The sequence below is a fragment of the Geotrypetes seraphini genome, chromosome 9, assembly GCF_902459505.1.
Source record: "Geotrypetes seraphini chromosome 9, aGeoSer1.1, whole genome shotgun sequence".
In the NCBI taxonomy this organism is placed as follows: domain Eukaryota; kingdom Metazoa; phylum Chordata; class Amphibia; order Gymnophiona; family Dermophiidae; genus Geotrypetes; species Geotrypetes seraphini.
The window spans coordinates 26098054-26111694 of record NC_047092.1 but is presented as its reverse complement, the minus strand read 5'-3'; the positions used below and the strand labels follow the sequence as shown (position 1 = coordinate 26111694).

The 13641-nt window shown below is 43.5% G+C and overlaps 1 protein-coding gene across 2 annotated transcripts in view; it reads left to right on the top strand.

The window, feature by feature from the left end:
* Positions 1–13641, top strand: part of FBXL13 (F-box and leucine rich repeat protein 13) — a 163640-nt gene that overhangs the window by 82879 nt on the left and 67120 nt on the right. The gene's annotated exons all lie outside the window — the stretch shown is intronic.

Sequence of the window (13641 nt, the reverse complement as noted above, 5' to 3'; positions counted from 1 at the left end):
CAGCATCAATCATCAGCGTTGTGCGTGTTGTGTGCGGCGTGTGGGTGGGGCAGTGCTCGGCTGCGTGGGCTCGAGTGGAGGCTCTCCAGCATGCGAGGGGCATCCAACGTGAAGGGCTGGCCGGCAGATGGAGGAGGTATCCCTCTGAAGCGGCACTGCGGGTTCTCCGGCAGCTGGCACATTAAAGGCGTTCCCCCCCGAAGCAGCACTGTGGGGTTGTTCTTCATGACGGACGGAGGAGACGGCGCTGCAGCACCCGGCCCCGACAGGTACATACCCCAGGTTCTGGAACCAATCGTTGCTGTTGCCACTATTGTCTATGGGAACTTTGCTTTGATAAACGAGCATTTTGGATTACGAGCATGCTCCTGGAACGGATTATGCTCGTAATCCAAGGTACCACTGTATACAACAAATGTCAAAATTGACCGCTCTTCGGAGAAACCAAATACATAATTATAACACCATTTGGGGCGCATATGAAATTTGGATTAACTCCCAAAAAGATAGTCCCATTGACCTTTAATAGTATTCCCCACTTATATTTCTATACTTTGGGGTCCTTTTATCAAGCTGCGGAAGGGGTTTTTAACGCGCGTTAAACCGCCTGCCGCGCTAGCCGCTAACGCCTGCATTGAGCAGGCGTTAGTTGTTTAGCCGGCCGCGGGGGTTAGCGCATGATGAAATGTACGACGCGTTAACCCCGCTAGCGCGGCTTGATAAAAGGACCCCTTTATGAATCTCCTGCACACATCCTCCCACTGGGGTGGGAGGGGAGTGGGATGGGAGGCTTGAGATATAGTTGGTATCATAAGTATTTTGATATTTCAGTATTTATTATGAAATAAGATATACAATGAATTAACATATTGTTTTATATATGAATACACAAGTCAGATATTTTTTAATTGCATTGATTTCTCAATAAAAATAAATAAATAAATCGGTCTAGTATAGTTTCCGCATAGGAGCGTTAACCGAAAAGATGGTTGAACGTATCGTACTGAGTTGTCTCAATGAAGGAATGGCTAATAAATGTTGATTATTAGAGCGTAGGGTTCTAGTATGGGCGTACAGAATAAGGAGCCTGTTGATAAATTCAGGTCGATCTATTGTAATAGTTTTAAAGGTTAATAACAGAATCTTGTAAGTGACTCAAGAAATCGGAAGCCAATGGGCCTTCTTCAAGATTGGCGTGACGTGATCGTATTTCCAGGTGTTAGAAATCAGTTTTATGGCGGTGTTTTGGATTATTTGAAGATGTCTGAGCTCTTTTTGAGGTAAACCCCATTGCTCAAGCAATTACATTGGCTTCCAGTATACCTTAGAGTTCAATTTAAGTGTGCTTGTATTGCATTTATTACTTTGGTTCCTTTAGATTGGAATGTACACAGATCTCATCTCGCTAGGAGTTCATATAAATTAAAACTTACATTTCACCCATCCCCCCAACATCCACTGATTTCCCGGATCTTCCTCTGACATCCCCCACATGCCGCTGACATCACCCACATCCTCCTGACATCCCCGGACCTCCCTACATCCCCGATATCCCACTGATATCCCCCACATTCTCCTGACATCCCCCTGACATTCCCAGACATCCCTCTGACATTCCCCTGACATGTGCGACATCCCTCTGAAATCCCAGACCTCCCCCAACATCCCCTGACATCTCCGCCCCCCCAACCCCCCCCAATATTCCTTGGCCCCCCTTTCACATCCCTGGACCCCTCCCCCCATACCTTTGAATGAGAAAACGGCAGGAGGGAAGCCCACTCCCTCCTTCCTACAGGACCGTGTGCTGCAAATGATGGGGCTCCTCCCTCGCATGCAGTGGGAGGAGCTGAAGGCCCCGATTGGCTCAAAATAGCAATTAATAAATCCCAATAAATAAATACACCCTCCTCCCTTTTTACAACACTGTAGTGCAGTTTGTAGCGATGGCTGCAGCGGTAACAGCTCCGATGCTCATAGGAATTCTATGAGCAATGGAGCTAATATCGCCATGGCTGGAGCTAAAAAACATGCTTTGGGGGCGTGTAAATTAATTATAAATTCAAAGCAGAGTTGATTGATAACAGCCTTGGCCTCCAATAACTCTTCAGCACTGGATACTAATGCAGAAGTTTAGTTATTAGAGTGATTCAGTTGATAGCGCACCGTCTAAACTGCGTACAGTTAAGAGTAATGTTAGGAAATTCTTTTTCACGGAGAGGGTGGTGGATGCCTGGAATGCTTTCCCGAAGGAGTTGGTGGAAATAGAAAACTGTGACGGAATTCAAAAAAAGCGTGGGATGATCACAGAGGATCTCTAATTAGAATATGATTGGGCAAACTTTCTTGGTCTGAATCCAGCAAAGGAGATGGTTTGGATAGGCTGGAGTGAGCTTCAGTGGCAATCGAGAATGACACGGGGACAAATTTTTCCCCATCCCTGCAGGAACTCAATTTCCCCATCCCATCCCCGCGAGTTTTGTCGCTGTCGCTGTCCCTGCCCCATTCTTGTAAGCTCTGCTTTAACAACAAAAGCCTCGAACACGTATGATTTTAAAGTGTTTGAGGCTTGTGTAGATGAGGACGAAGCTTTCAGAAATGGGGCAGGGACAGGAAAATAACTCGCGGGGACGTGACAGGAAAAGGAGTTCCCGTGGGGACGGGGAAAAATTTGCCCCTGTGTCATTCTCTAAATGACAACTCTAGTAGACGGAACCTAAGGACAGTACCAGGTAGACTTCTAAGGTCTATGGGCCCAGAAATAACAATTAAAAAGACATTTAAATGTAATCAGGAAATTGTAATGCATGTGATTACAGGGCAGACTGGATGGACTGTTCAGCTCTTTATCTGCTGTCATTTACTGTATTAGTTTCCAGGAACATGTTAAACACATTTTTCTGGAGTTATACCTCTTTTCTTCTGGACAATAGCTTCCCTGACTAATGCTGTAATGTTTTTTGGCTGCCTGTTAAGTCACTCAGCTGCTGCCATTTGTAATACTGGTTTGGCCTTGCTCAGCTTTACAGTTTTGTAAGAAAGAGAGAGACAGATTGCAAATTAATTCTTATGTACTCGTATGTCCAGAAAAGTTTCATTTGTGACCTTGCTTTCCTGGGGCAAGATATTTGAGTTTAGAAGTGCTAAACTGTGTTTGAGAAGAACAGCATTTATGATCTGGAAGCAGATCTTCTATTTAGATCCCATAACTTTTCCTGGTCAAGTAGGGACTGTCTTACATAGAAACATGGTGGCAGATAAAGGCCAAATGGCCTATCTAGTCTGCCCATCCACAGTAACATTATCTCTAGGGTATGCCTTCAAGGACCGTTGTTACCCACCCTTGTCCCTGTCCCAGGTCTTTAACCTGGCTCCCCTTCATGAAAATCTAGTTCTGTTTGACATCCTGTGTCTTTGATATTTTTCTGCTGAAAGACCTATACTCTTTGTTCATTATCTTAATTCAGCTTTTAATTTTTCTAATATATGAGAAGCAGATAGATTACATTACATTACTGATTTCTATTCCGCCTCAACCTTGCAGTTCTGGGCGGATTACAAAAGAGACATCTGGACATTTCCAGGATGATTACAAAGAGACTTCTGGACTTTTCCAGAAGAGTTACAAGAAGAACATTTCCAGAGGAGTTACAAGAAGAATGGCGTAGTATAGTTTAGGGAATGGGATATGGCAAGGAGGATTGGGCTATTCCGGTGGCTATATAATTTGGGATGCTGTACAGATGCCTTTGAAATGTTACCTTGTGAAACATACACAAATCCCTTTTTTGTCAACCTATGTCGTGCCCTCTTTGCACAGTCTGCAAAGAGATGAGTTGCAAATATATAACCTGGCAGAAAGATTCAAGGACTAAAACTGTCTGTTTTTCTGCACAGAAATCCCTGGTATTGCATTCACTGTATGAATCTTCTGATTAGAACATGCTTTTGCAATCTTCCAAGTCCTGGGCTTCCATTAGGGAATGATTTGCTCTCTTGGAAGCGTAAGGGCATTGTAGAACTGAAACATGTAAACTGAGAATTTGTCTGAATTATATGTCTTCCTGCTGTGCAGGAAGAGTAACAGAGAAACAAGGGGGGACATTTTACTAAAGCGTGCTAATATTTTTAGAGTGTGCAGCTGAATAGTGTATGTTAGCCCTTAGCTAGCTGGTGTGAGGTCATGGTTTGGTTTTCCTGCTCCTGTTTGCTGTCAGCATTTGAAGAGAAATTGTAAGAGGAAAGGGGGGGCCATATCCAGTTGAAGCTCCTGAAGACGCCGCGAGGCAAAACACAGAACTGTGTTGGGCTTTGAACGTGTCAGCCAGAGTAGCAACTCTTGATTGAAATGATATCTTGATATGTTGGAAAAAGTTTGATTGGTGACATTGCACTAAAGATTCTAATTAATTGGCTACCAGGAGAGTGACTGTATTTATTTGGGGATATTGATGGACATTTCATGAATTTTAGATGAATTGGGTCAACTGGGAGGGCTCTCAAGATGTTTGGCATGATGGATGTTTTTATAGGGTGAATGTTAAATTGATATGTTGTTGGTGAGGTTGTGTGATATATTTATGAAGTATTTATTTGATAATAAGAATTAAACAAAAAACATAATAAAATAATAAAAAATTATAATTTAATACGTGATGGTGTAGTAGGTATAGCTTCTGCTGTATGTTATAGATGCATATTCATTGGGGGAATCCTGAAAACCCGACTGCATTGTGGCCCTCGTTCCCCACCCCTGATAGGATGAGGCAAAAAGTTAGAACTGTGCTACTGATTCTCAGCACTAGACATTTAAATACAAACTTTTGTTCTTGAGTTTAGAGCTTCGATGGTTTAGATGGGCTGGAGTGAACTTTGACTGAAAATTCCAGTAGACAGAGCCTAAGCACACTACCAGGTAGAGCTCTGGGTTTCTGGCCCAAAAATATCTAAGAAAAAGGACCATTTAAATTAAATTATTAATTTATAGAGCATGTACTGTTGGGCAGACTGGATGGACCATTTGGATCTTTATCTGCCATCATTTACTGTGTTATTATGTTACTATGTTACATTATTGAATACTAATGTATATCTGTATTTACGTGCTTCACTTTAGGCGTGAGTACGGTAATTACGCCAGCTTGTGCCTAACTGTAGACTACAACTTATCTATAATACGGCGGCCAAATTGATATATGGTCAACATAAATATAATTAAGTTACACCTTTATTGAGATCCCTTCTCTAGCTTCCTGTTTATTGGAAGATCCAATTTTAAGTAATTTTCGAAATCTTATATGGTATTTTTTCTCCTTTGGTCTCTGTTTCGTTTAATTCACAAGAAATCTCTAACTCTAGCAGTTCTCAGAAATTTAAACTTGGCTTTCCCACTGTTTAGAGAATGAAAACTATGGCCAATTTCTGTCGATCATTTTCTTTTTTGTTTGTAAAAAATTTGGAATGACCTTCCTTCTATAGTTAGAGTTATCTCTCATTAATCCATTTTTTTGTAAAGCATTGAAGACACTTATTTCAGAAATTTACTAATGACTCTTCCTCTTCAAATAAACGTCTATAAAAGATACAGTTTTTTAAAAATTAATATTTTGTTAACCGAGTCGAGCCCTCTTGTAGGGATGAATCGGTATATAAAATCAAAGATTAGATTAGATTAGACAGTAAGGTGTGTAAATTATACTATTCATTGACAGACACTGGAGAGAAGCCAGAGACAAAGTGGTGTAATAAGGGAAGAGGCGGGGGAGTCCGCCCTGGGCGCCATGCGGGTGGGACAGCAATCTGTAGCAGTAAGATGTGCTCGGAAGGCCAAAATATAATTGAAAACATTTATGTACATTACAGTTATAGAGGATGACCTTTGCTTGAAATAGATATGAATCTTTCTGTCAACAGATTGGCTTCTGATGCAGGCGTTATCGCTGAAACACGGCCCTGTTGAGTGACCCCCCAATAAGGCATTCCTCTGACACATCTGGCTTGTTTGGCTTCATTCCGTCTTACTTCTTTTCCTCTTTTGTCGAACTGTTTGTGAGGTTTGGCTGCTTCTCATCTACTGTTCTGTTCACCAGATTGTCACAGTCCAAACAATTTTATTTCAATAAAGATTTAAGGCCCCCTTTTATGAAGCCGCGTTAGACTTCTTTTTATCACCGGCCCAAGGTGGTATTAGCTCTGACACTCATAGGAGCGTCAGAGCTTTTACTGCTGCGGCCGGTAAAAAAAAAGTCTAGCATGGCTTCATTAAAGGGAGGGAGGGGACAGAAGCCAGACTTTTTCTAATTCAAGCATGTACCACCAGCCCCCACCCCACCCACACACACACGCACTTAAGAATGGATTGGCACCAACAGCACTCCCACCCCGTGCGCACAGGACTATATCTGAAGTCTCTTTGATAATGTTCCGATGTACTGTTAGACGAAATGGCAGAATGACAAAGCAACTAGAGATTTACATGTAGAAAGTGTATGAAGGATAACATCTCCTTTTGCAATAGCTCCAAATTTAGGCTTACCAGATTTTCCATCTGGTAAAAGGGGATGTATGGCCTTGCCCTGTTTCATCCCCGGGCCTGCCCATTCTGCCTCCAGGCCCGCCCCGATCCACCCGCTCCGCCCCCAACTCAGCCCGACTCAAACTTTGTCTCTTCAGGCCAGGGCTAGAGTGCATCTGCGCTCTAAAAGAGGATATGTCCAGGGAAATCTGGACGTCTGATAATCCTATCCAAATTGCAGTGCAGAGTAGAGGTCTGGAATGGAACGAGGATCGCGGGAATCCCCCCTAACCCACGGGACTCCCACGGGGACCCCACTCTGGCCCACGGGACTCCCACGGGAATGGAAGGCTTTGGAAGCAGGGTTCGTCCATATAATATAATGGACACGTCAGCCTTAGTAAAAGAGGGGGTTTATAAGTTAATTACCTGAACAGAAAACAAAAAAAGGGTTCCACCACAGAGATTCCACAAGGAAAACAGCAGCACAAACACAAAAGAAACTGTGGAATTGATGATCCTGTCAGAAGTAATTGCTGCTTTTTATGGGGACGGGCGGGGATGGAGGTAATTCCTTGTGGGGATGGGTGGGGACGGAGCAAATCCTGGCAGGGACGAGTGGGGACAGAGAGGATCCTGACGTTGACGGGTGGGGATGGAGAGAATCCTGGCGGGGACGGGTGGGGACGGAGAGAATCCTGGCGGGGACGGGTGGAGACGGAGAGAATCCTGACGGGGACAGGTGGGGACCGAGAGGATCCTGACGGGAACGGAGCGAATCTTGGTGGGGACGGAGAAGATCCTGACGGGGATGGGTGGGGACGAAGAGGATCCTGATGGGGACAGAGAGGATCCTTGCGGGGATGGGCAGGGATGGGTGGGATTTCTGTCCCCGTGCAACTCTCTAGTGCAGAGCTCCAGAGGAGGCACTTGTGAGTGAGAGAAAGGGGAGAGAGAGGGAGAGAGCTTTGGCATGCTTTTAGATCAGTTAGCTTGCAAAATCTCAGTGATAACAATCAGATGTGCAGTTAAGGGTAAACAAAGCATACTTTCCCACCTGAAGCAGTGACGTAGCTATGGGTGGGCACAGGCTTATCCATTCTTGGCTCAGGCCCATCCTGTCTGGCCCATCAACACACTTCCGATGTGGCCATCTGGGACCCCTTCCTTCCTCTCATCCTTCCCTGGATCATTCCGCAACCTGGCAACTCTCTCACCACATTCACAAAGCAGCAACAGCAATGCACCTCTGATGCCAGCACTGGCCTTCGTAGACTTCTTTCTGCCGCGTCCTGCCAGAGGAAACAGGAAATGACAAATCAGCGAGGGTGGGACATGGCAGAGGTAAGCCTGCAAAGACCAACGCAGGTATCAGATATGCATTGCTTCTGCCACTTATGAACGTGGTGAGGTACACCGGGGAAAGGGGGTTGTTGGGTCACAGGTAGGAGTAGAGAGGGAAAGAGATGCAAGACAAAGAGGGGTGGTTTTGAAGGCCCTCCCAAAATAACCAGTCTGGCTACGCCACTGGCCTGAAGGGCTGATACAATAAAGTACACACAGCTTAGCTTGATTTCAGTGCACAATTTTGCGTAAAAATCAGTTTTGCTGCTCCCCAGTGTGACCATACATGGAAAAATAATATGTAGCAGTAGTACGAGAGGTCATCAGGGTCATTTCGGATTATTGTGCTAACCTGGGCAGCCACAGAAAAATATCACTGCTGTCCATAGTTTCAAGTTTCAAGTTTATTATTTATTTGTTTAATCGCCTTTTCAATATTCAAGGCGATTTACACATTAATAAAGTTACAAAATAAAAATAATTTTAAAATAATTAAAAACTCACAAGACATAGACGATAACTGAACAAACTGGAAACAAAAGGAAGGTAGGGGAAGAAGTTACAATGTAATTGAGCAAAGTGGGGAGCCAAATAAGGAAAACACAAAAAGGATGGGATAAAAATAGTAAAATATGTGAAGAAAAGAGAAGTAGAAACAAAATTTAGTTGAATAATGTTAAAAGAAGCCAATAAAATCAGATAACAAATGCATCGTTAAATAAAAAAGTTTTCAGTTTGTTTTTAAATTTGTCTAGATTAAGTTCTTCACGTAAATAGATGGGAAGAGAATTCCAAGTTTGGGGAGCCGTCACCGAGAAAATATACTGACGGCGCGTATTTATTATTTTTAATGAGGGAATCATTAATAAGTGCTGTTGGTCTGATCTTAGGGTTCTATTGGAGGAATAAGGAATTAATAGTTTATGAATGAAGGCCGGAGTTTTAAACAGAAGAGATTTAAATGTGAGCAGACAAAGTTTGTAAGTTATTCTGTGGGCTACTGGAAGCCAGTGAGCTTCCTTAAGAAGAGGAGTTATATGGTCGAATTTTTTAGCTTTTGTGATAAGTCTGATGGCTGTATTCTGAATAATCTGAAGACGTCTGATTTCTTTTTGTGCTATACCATTAAATAAAGCGTTAAATAAAGCCTAAGCCTAAGGACCACCAATGCTGACCCCTGGGTAAGCCCCAGGGAGGGAAGGGTTGAGGATGGGGAAAGGCTAAGATTCTGGAGGGTGGGGTTTATACATCAGGGGTGGGGTTTATGTGCTGGGTGTTGTAACTTCAGTTGGGGGGGGGTTGGGACTTGAGTTGGAGTCAGGTCTCTCTGATCAGGGGGTTGGGTCTGTAATCGGGGGAGGATGGGGTTACCTTAGGTGGTTGAGATATAGTGATTTTACTGCATAGGGTCATTTCATATTTAGACCTATTGTTTTTAGTACAGGAGACAGTTGGGTGCATCCACACCCCACCCCCCCATGCTACTGTCTGCCACATTGTAAACTCGAGCCAGTTGCTTTGCCAGCTTAGGAAAAGGGTCCCGTAGTACACTAGAACTAACGGGAGAAGACACAGGCATAATTCAATGCAAATGTTTTGCACTCAATTACTTAAATGCTGCAGCTATGCTAATTAAAAAATAAGGATTCCATTATGTCCCCAAACTGCAATAATAAATCATCTTGGTAAGTGATGTAGTTTGCTGTGCTGTGGCTGAAATTCATGAGGAAGCTAAATTATATCCAAATGACAAAATGTAATTGATTTCTCATCTAATTGTTACAGCTTGGTATGACTTCACATTTGATGATTCTACAATTTGGGGCACATTTCATGCAAAAAGTGCGCTCTGGTTGGTTTGTCCACGTGTTTTTTGATACACATATCTAGGCAAGGTAGGACAAGGCAGTGGCGTAGGAAGGGTGAGAGATGCCTAGTGTGACCATATGGCTCCAGAAAAAAGGGGACAGATTGAGACATCTGGGTTTTACTTCCATTGAAAGCAACCAAGATGTCTCAATCTGTTCTCTTTACTTCCATTGCTTTCAATGGAAGTAAAACCTGGATGTCTCAATCCGTCCCCTTTTTTCTGGAGCCATATGGTCACACTAGAGATGCCCCTTCCCCACCCTCTTTTCCACCCACCCACCCCCGCACCTACCCTGATCCCTCCTGCCGTGTGCACCCCCCTTCTCCAATACCTCTAGTTGTTCACTACCGTGAGTAACAACGTCAACGTGCTCCTCGCGATCTCGGCAGCTCTCCCTCTGATGTCACTTCCTGTGCGCGGCATCCGGAAGTGACATCAGCAGGAGAGCTGACACGATCATGAACACGTCGAAGCTGTTACTCATGGCAAACAACTAGAAGTACGGTAGAAGGGAAGGGGGCATACGTGGCAAGGGGAGGCATGGGAACAAACAGAAGGGGTGGAGAAGAGGAGGGCTGCCGGCAACCTAACCAACATGGTGCCCGGGGCAGACCGCCCCCCTCGTCCCTCCCCCTTTACTATGCCACTGGGACCAGGGGAAGGACAAGTCATCTTGAAGTGCCAGCAGAGGTACCAGCTTTGCTGGCAAAATGGCCCAGACTGAGAGGGGAAAGAAGACACGAGAGGAGAAAGAAGACACGAGAGGAGAGAAAACAGAGGGGAGGGGGGAAAAGGATGGCAGAGGTGAAGGGAAGTGGAGTGAGAAAATAGAAGGGAAAGGGAGGGGACAGGAGGCAGGAGGAGTGGAGGAGAGAAGGGTGAGAGAGAGGGAAGGAAGGATGTAAGTGATTTAAACTCGTAGCTATACCTCACACACCCCTCTGTACCTACAGCTATGATCACACTCTACACCCCTGTGCAATTACCGCAAGATTGTACATCCCACATGTGACTTTTCCCTCCCCTCCCCCCAAAAAAATCACCCCACCTTGGATGGTGGGAGAAAGGATTTTCAGGGCAGTCATTAAGCAAGTAGGACTGGGATATCCAGCCTTGTGGGTGTCTTTGGAATGAGCAGGGCCAGAAAGCAATAAAAGGAATTGCATTTGTGAGGAAGAGGTCTTTGGTTACCCACCCCCACTGAGACCCTAGCACTGAGGGGGAAGTCCTGGGAGACAAGACAGGAGGGTGTCTGCGGAGTGTTCCCAGCTTGGGAACAAGAAGGAGTGCTTGGGAGAAAAGACACCTCCAGGTAGGAGAAGTGGGAGCAGGAGTGCTTCACTTCTGGCAGGACTTTCATTGTGCTAGTGGAAATCCTGCCCGACGAGAGCAGGCAGCGAGGGGCGGGGCTAGGGCAGGATTGGGGTGGGATTTGGGACATGATGGGGTGGAGATGAGTGGAACTGGGTGGGACTGTGGGCGGGTCAAGGGGGTCTGGATTTTCCAAATGGAAAATCTGGTAACTCTATCGATACTAGACTCTTGTTTTGTAAATTCTGGTCAGGGTACTCGACCCAAAGAGCTAGCTGGTGCCCAGGAATTTGTAAGTGAGACCAGGGTTACACGCATGTATTCACAGTCATGCCTAATAGTTAGAGCAGTGATCTGAGAACCAGGAAAGCTAGAGTATTAAAAGTAGGTCACACAGGGGTAGGGAATGAGGGCCGCAATCCAGTTGGGTTGTCAGGATTTCCCCATTGAATATGCATGAGATCAATTTGCATGCAGTGCCTCCATTGTATGCAAATAGATCTCATGCATATTCATTGGGGAAATCCTGAAAACGGTGGATTGTGGCCATCGTTCCCTACCCTTGATAGAATGAGGCAAAAAGTTAGTAGTTTAATACTGATTCTATTCTCAGCACTAGCCATTTAAATCAGGCTTTTAAATCTAGACAAATGATTGACAGGCCTCAGTTTAGCAGCATAAGTTTTAGGCTTCTAAATTTGGGTGAATTTCCAAGTGAAAAAGTAGACTATGTACTAAATTTAACTGAAAAATGTAGGCACTTAGGTTAGGTGGCTAAATTTAATAATAATAACAGTTTATATACCGCAATACCGTGAAGTTCTATGCGTTTTACAAAAGATTAAGAGAGGGTACAAAATGATTGAACATAAGAGAGGAGAATGAGAGAGGGTAAAAGGTCTAGAAAACCGATATTGAGGAGAGGGAGTTGTACGGGTCAGTTGTCTAGATACAACAGGAACAGGTATGTTTTTAGGCGCTTCCTGAATTCCATGTAAGTAGTGGGCGAGAGCAATTGTTCTAAGTCTTTATCCCATAGGAGTTTACTGGTTAATATTCAGCTTATGGCAGTTAAGGCCAGATTCTTTGTGTTTAAATCTTTATTGATTTTCAAACTTTGATAGTGCAATACAATTGGTAAATCATAAATACTGCATAAAACACACTAATAACTATACAATTATTACATTAAACAATCATTTACTCCCATCCTCATCTTAATTATTAATACAATAATACATATGATGTGATTTCAATATTATAATTAAATAACTCCTCAACGTACATTTCCCTCCCCCCACCCACCTACCCTCACATGCTCTATAAATTAGGGCCAGATTCTATAAACAATGCCTAACCACGCCTAACTTTTAGGCGCCGAGCCACACAGTTGTCAATCAACCACTAGGCGTCCTTTATAGAATCATGCCTAGCAGTGCCTAAGTAGATTTTACCTGGCCTAATTTACCGGAACCTATCCTGGACGCCTAGTAGCGTCTAAGCCTACCACACCTATTCTTCACCTCTAATCAAGCATCAGCATTCAATATCTGGGGCTAATTCTATATGAACTGACTTCTGGAGCTTATATGTAGGGTTACCAGACGTCCAGATTTACCCAGACAAGTCCTCTTTTTAGAGGGCATGTCTGGGCGTCCGGACAGCTTTTCAAAACGCGGCACTTTGCCCGAAATATTCAAGAAGGTACTTAAAACAACCCTATTTATGGAAGCATTCACTCACTGAATAAATATGTTGCAAGAGAATCTTACTACTTCATAAGAATAGAAACTACCAATATTATTTTGTGATGAATATATCAAATCTCATCAACTTAATCACAGCTCTTAATATTACTAAATAAATACTTAAATATTAGTAAAGTGCTCAGACCAATAACCAATAGTTTAGTGGTAACACCAAACTGTGGCTACGAAAGGGACCATCATTGCCTTTACTGTCCCTGACCCAACCAAAGGAAATACTTAATAATAATGTGTAAAAAAAGTTGCTGGAAGGTTGGGTAAGCGAACTGCAGCTGTGATAAAGTGACAGGACTCAATGTGCTTGAACGTGCATTCAATTGTAACTAAATCTCCATGTTAAAGTCCCTGGCCCCCCCGACTCGAGTTTCGGCTCTTCATCAGGAGGGGATACTGTTAAAACGAATCAAAAATATATACGCTATAAAACATTGTTTTATACACATGGTTTTTTACACATTATTATTAAGCATTTCCTTTGGTTGGGTCAGGGACAGTGAGTAAAGGCAATGGTCCCTTTCATAGACACAGTTTGTTGTTACCACTAAATTATTGGTTATTGGTCTGAGCACTTTACTAATATTTAAGTATTTATTTAGTAATATTAAGAGCTGTGATTAAGTTGAGGCAAGAGAATCTTAGAAATGTTCTGTCTGATTATGTACTTGTCATGTCATATTTATGATTGCATTTTGTAAACCGTTTAGGTTTAAGTGGGTGAGAATTTTTTTTAAATAAATAAATAGATAAGAGAAAGCAGGTCCTTCCACATCCCGACTCTGATGCTTTCCACTGAATCTAGTTTACCATTTCTTCCTCCTCTCCCTCCCCCAAAAGGGATC